This window comes from Marmota marmota, unplaced genomic scaffold, assembly GCF_001458135.2.
Source record: "Marmota marmota marmota unplaced genomic scaffold, marMar, whole genome shotgun sequence".
NCBI classification, from domain to species: Eukaryota; Metazoa; Chordata; class Mammalia; order Rodentia; family Sciuridae; genus Marmota; species Marmota marmota.
Window position 1 is genome coordinate 18,767,601 of NW_026000082.1, and position 5,940 is coordinate 18,773,540.

A 5,940-nucleotide genomic window follows, 5' to 3' on the forward strand; every position below is an offset into this window, starting at 1 on the left:
CAAGTCCAGGGTCTCAGGTCTATACCCTGGTGCTTCACTGAGTCCTTTCCAGCAAAGCCTTAGGGCTTTGGGGACTTTGGGGGTCCTGCACACTCTCTCCTGAGCCATGCCACTCTGGTCCTGCCTGGACCATCCTCTTCCTCTGCTCTCTTTCCCACAGGATTGCCTGGAATTGTCCCTTCCCAAGATGGGTGACTTCCCAGCCCAGGTCTCAGCCAGAGAACCATCCCTGAGGGAAGCTAGGGGGATGGATCCCACAGAGACCATGAAGGAGGTCAGTAAAAACGGTGGTGAGAACCCCCAGTCCAAGGAGAGATCCTAGGTACCCAGAGCCCCAATTCTGAAGGAAGAGCCATAGTTCCCAAGACAGCCTCACTCCCAACCGTGGGAACCCTGTGTCCCTTCCAGATCCCATCATCCTGCTCTGCAGAGGGTCTACCTCCTAAAAGAATTGAGTGCCACTGTGCCCTCCACCAGCACAGTGCTGACACATAGGAGCAGAGAGGAAGGACTGCAGCAGGGCCCACACTGGGTGGGGGTGGAGTCAGGCCACCAGCTGTGTCCCCATACAGAGGCAGAAGCCAAAGGAGAGACAGAGGGGAGACAGAGGAAGCTGGTGACCTGACTCCACCCCCAGGCTCAGTATACCCCACCTATCCTGCCAGGTGCCAGGCAAGGTTCCAGCTGGCAGTGTTTTTTGTATTTGGAGTAGGAAAGAAGGGGTTGGGCCCTCCTGGGGCTTCCCTCTCCCTCTCTGCTTCAGTCTCTGCCTACTTGCCCACCTTCTCTCCCGATCTCTCTCTGTCTCTCTGCTCCTTTCTCTCCCTCCTTCCCTGCCTCTCTCTCCCTGAGTCATTTGCAGAGCGGAGATGGCCTAGCCCATCTGGGAGCGAGAGCGCTGCCCGGTGACGGAGGCGCAGGTAATAGCCGAGTGGAGGAGAGAGACGCGGAAATTTATGACATTGAAAATGACTGAGAGAGAGAGTGTGTGTGTGTGAGTGTAGGAGAAGGAGAGGGCAGGAGGGGGCGGGAAGGGAGAGGGAGGGAGCACACAGCTTTCTCTTAGCACTGGAGGCCCTACCCCCTCCAAGGGAGCCCAACCTTGTAGAGGAGAGAGGACATGGGGGAGGGGGAGGGGGCTGCCAGACCAGAGACAAAGGCAGATAGACAGACAGACGGTGGCATAGAAAAGACAAGTGAATGGAGGAGAAGGGAAGGAGCAGGTGAGATCAGCCAACAGAGGAAGCAGAGCAAGGCCTGAAGCACTGCTGGAGAGGTGTCCAGGCTTCTGGCTGGCTGTGGCGCCTGCTTGTCCCTGCCTGCTCCCTCTGGGTGTCCCCATGCATATGGAACCTGGAGTCTGAACAGGAGGTTTTCTAAGGGACAAGGCCCCAAACAGGCCAGACACACTTCAGTTGCGCAGCAGTTCTGTGGCCAAGTGGGGACTGAATCGGGGACTCCTTCCTCCCAGCAGGGCTTATCTTCCCCAGGTGTTGGGGTGTGGGGAGCCAGACCTAGATGGACTAGATCTTGTAACCATCCCCCAACAGCTCTTCCTTTTGGACCATGGAAGGCAGGGGAATGGCCTGAACGATCCCACATCCTTTTGTTAGAGGAGAATCTGTTCCTTGAGATGCTGAGCCCATCCATAATTTTCTGTGCCTCAGTCACCAACAGACCACCCAGGATGCTATTGCTGGGGACAGGAGTAATTAAACATCCATCAGAACTAAGAAATAAATATTAAAATTTAAAAAAAATAAACATCCATCAGAGAGCTGAGCCCCCACCCCCAGTGGTGGCCACCCCAGACTCAGTTGATTATACTCTCTGCCCTTCTTGGCCTCTTCTTATTAACTCTTGGTTCTCAGGCAGCTGAGTCCCCTCCCAGTCACACATACCTTAACCCAGAATTCCATTCTTGCTCAGATACACTCCCTCTCTGGACCTAGGTTTTCTCATCTGTAAAGTGAGAACAAAAACACCCATCTATGCCTGTCATCCAGGAGCTACTGAAGCAATGCCAGGGTTTAGAAATAGACCTTGATCTTGAGATTCTTCTCCACCTGAGAGTGTGGGTCATGTGAATCCTAGAGGAGCTCTCAGTAGCTCAATAGTGGGTGAAAGTGGGGGAGACAGGACTCCCAGGTTTACACACACACACACACACACACACACACACACACCTCCCAAGGAAACAGGGATTATCAGGTACTCAAAAGGTAGAACCCTCCATGCCTCCAGCAGGCTGAGGCCTCAGACAAGTGGGGCAATACCCCAGGCATGCAGCCAAGGAGGTCTAAGCCAGGCTCTGCTTTGCTAACCAGGCTTGAGCCATGCACCAGGCCCCTTGTCCTGCCAGATGTGACAGAACAGGTACCTTGGAGATCTTAAGAGACCTGGCCCCATCTCAATAAATATTGTTGATCGAAAAAAAAAAAAAAAAAAAAAGAGAGAGAGAGAGAGACCTGATCCCTACCCTCAGCAGCTTGGGACTTGACTTAACAAGTATCCAAGTTTTCCCAACTGAAAAGGCCACTCCTCATTCCACAGCCCTGCCCCCTTCTCTCTACCAGCCTTCCAGGGAGGCCTCATTCACATCCCCATCCCATCCCACCTGCATCCTGATGTCCTACTCTGGTCCTTCCTTCCTTCCTTCCTTCCTTCCTTCCTTCCTTCCTTCCGTATTAGGAATTAAATCTAGGGGCACTTTACCATTGAGTAAATCTCCAATTTACTCAATTTTACTCAAAGTTCACAATTTTTTATTTTGAGACAGGATCTCACTGAGTTGCTGAGGTTGGCCTTGAACTTGCAATCCTCCTGCCTCAGCCTCCTGAGTAACTGGGATTACAGGCCTGCGCCATCACCCCTCTTCCCTGATTTGTTCTACTCCCTATACTCTCTACTGGAAGCCTTTTTTGGATTAGCCTCTCAAGCCCAGCGCATCTGAAGAACTGTATTTTACAGGGATTGAAAGTACCATATTTAGGGTCAGAAAAGCCCCAAATCACAGCTCTGTGACTGGGCGATTAGCTCGGTGACTTTGGGCTCTTCATTGAATGTCTCTGAACCTTATTTCCTTATCCCTATCTGGAAAATAGGGCTATCAATGCCTGTCTCCAGGATTTTGGTGAAGATACATAGAGTCAGGCATGGAAGTGACTGGCACAGAGGAGGTACTTGACAAATGCCAGCAGGCATCAGGGCTCTCTGGTGTCACACTGAGTTGTCTTAGCTTTCAGCTGCACTTAGAGGCATGAAGTTGAGAGATGAGGGCAAAGAGAGGAAGGAAAGCAACGGAGCTTCAGGACGATCCTGTGCACTTAAAGAGGGGAAGCCAGAGCTACAGTAGGAGAGACTCAAGTTAGCCCCAAGAGGTACTTCCCATTCGGAAACCCTGGAAAAAGTCACATTCCAAACCCCAACCCCCACCCTGCCCTAGGTCCAGTCTGTTCTTATCCTAGAGGCAGCTCAGAAGTAGCAGCAGCTACCCTGTCTGGGGAGCAGAGGGGGAGGTGAAGAGTTCACTGGGCTCAGGGGCTGTGGGCCGCAGGCCTCCCACCCAGCCCTGATGCCCTGGCCTGGCCCATTGTGGCCGCATAAAAGGTGACGGATGGTTAATAGGGGAGATAACGGGATTCATAAGGGAAATTTATCGGTCACTCTGGTGGTATAAATATGTTTATAGCAGACCAAGGGGAAATGAAGAAGCCCCAATAAATCACTGTGAAGCCACCAGCTACTAATAGACGAGCGGCCATGGGAACCCCAGCATTGGTGCTTGCAGACACCCCCTCTGGCTGCCCACTAATGGCATGGCGGGACTGCAGACTCATCAGGCTGGACGCCAGACCCACACCTAGCAGGAACAAGACTCCAGGGGCCATCCCTGCTGGACCTGGGCTGCCCTGCCCCCAGCCCTGCTGTGGATCTGGACTCAGCCCAGACTGGAAGGGCTGAGAGAACTGAGCAGGGGGCACAGAGGCCAAAGCCAGGAGGCTCTGTGTGCAGAGTGACTCAGAGGCTCTGAAGTCAGAGATGGCTTCAAAACTTGATGCTGCCATATTCCAAGATCCGCATCTTTTGGAATTTTGTCATCTGCAAAGTGACTTAGCAACCTTCAAAAGCTGTAGTTTGGAGGCGAGTGAGCTGGCCTGTGGGACACAACTGTCATTTAATGACTCAGAAGTCTGAGGCAGGAGGATTGCAACTTCAAGACCAGCCTCTGCAACTTAGGGACACCCTATCCCAAAACAAAAATGTAAAAATACTAGGGATGTAGCACAATGGTAAAGTGCCCCTGGATTCAATCCCCAGACCACCAAAAAAAGAAAAGTAGACCGATAATCCACTATCACTATTACTTTAGGCCTTGTAAGTTTCAATAAATGACAGCTATTATTATTCTTACCTTAGGTATGTTCTCCCCTTTAAGGAAAGTTCTGTGCAGGCATGTGAATATTCATGGAAAGTGGGCAGCATCCTGTCTATTTGATAGATGAGGAAACTGAAGCTCAGAAGTTAAGAGGTTTGCCTGAGTTTATACACTAGAAGGTTCCATTTGAATCCCATCCTAGATTCTTCTCCCATCCTCTTGTAGATCCTCTGCTCCTTCCTTGAAGACTCCCTATTCTCTCTCTCAGTAGAGGCCTAGGAAGGGACCTTGAAGCATTTTGTTTAAGGCCATGGGAGCTCTAGCAGTGACTACTGGTGCTGATGATATTGGCTTCACCTCCCCATCTACCCCTACCTCCCATGGCCCTGATACTTCCCTCTTCCCTTCCTTTTCTGCATAGCAAAGGCTGGACTCATTTCCTAGGCCCTCACCCCAGCACTGTGCTTGCCTGAACCTTCCTTCTGATCTGTATGGGAGGCCAACTCTGAGCCTACCCACCCTGCCATCTGGTTCACAGCCAGACTGTCTAGGCCAAAGTCCCCTCTAGCCCAGTTCACTTCCTTCCTTCCTTCTTTCCTTCCTTCCTTCCTTCCTCCTGTCTCTCTCCAATGGACACAGTATATAGCAAGATGGACAAGGCCCATCCTAATGATGCCCGCTGCCTGGTGGAGACCCAAGGTCTGGATTATAGAATAGAATAGGGGTATGTGCTGCCGATAAGGCAGGTGCAGAATCTAGGGAGGCCTAGTATCAAGGAATGAGTGGCTTGGGTGGGTGTGAGCAGTGGGAATAGTGGCAGACAGGACCTCCTAGGCCCACTAGGGTTGTTTTTGCCATTTCTCTCTCATTGTTGAGGGATCAGAAACACACCCCCACATCAGGCTCCATCCTCACCTTGTCCCTGTTCCTCACACCTCCTCCCTTTCCTCCTGGTCATTCTTCACTTCCACACTGGACAACAAGGCAGCCTGCTCTCCAGTTTGCTGCCAAGATCTGCCCCCTGGCTTTCCACTCTGTTCTCTTCAGAGCCCCACATCTGGCCCAAGACTTCCAGTCTAGGGGCCTCCCTTCCAGGGGCCTGGATCCTTAGTCACACCCAAGGAGGGGGCCCAGGGATTTGAAGGTCCTGAGGACCTCACCTCTCACCCCTGCTCTACCGAGAGAAGACAGGAGCTGCCTTCGCCCTCCTCGCGCTCCCCGTGTGTCTGCTGCGTCTGTCCCTCCTTCCCGGCCTACTTTCGGTCTCCCTGCTCTGCGGTCTCTGGCTCCCAATCCCTCCGTCCCTCTCCCCGTCCCTCTCCCTCCCGGTCTCGGGCTCGGTTGCTCCGACTCTCTCCCGCCCGAAGCGCGCTCCCCAGCCGGGCGGGGGAAATCGCTCCGTAAATAGGCGGATGGCCCCGGGCGCTGCGGGCGCAGACACTCGTTTTTAGAGCCCGTAATTGACTCCTTTCAGTTGATAATTCATGGCTTGCATATGCGCTTTAATGCGGGCGCCCAGGGAGGCGCGGCGGGCGGGGCTACCGTGCGCGGAGCGGCGGCGT

At 52.9% G+C, this 5,940-nt stretch overlaps 1 long non-coding RNA gene across 1 annotated transcript in view; it reads left to right on the plus strand.

Moving 5' to 3' along the window:
* The first annotated feature begins 661 nt into the window (after positions 1 to 661).
* The window catches only part of LOC125610391, a 14,132-nt gene continuing 8,853 nt past the window's right edge, over positions 662 to 5,940 (plus strand). Inside the window, exon 1 of the long non-coding RNA XR_007340415.1 lies at positions 662 to 920. This is a non-coding gene — a long non-coding RNA (uncharacterized LOC125610391). The remainder of the gene's footprint in view (positions 921 to 5,940) is intronic.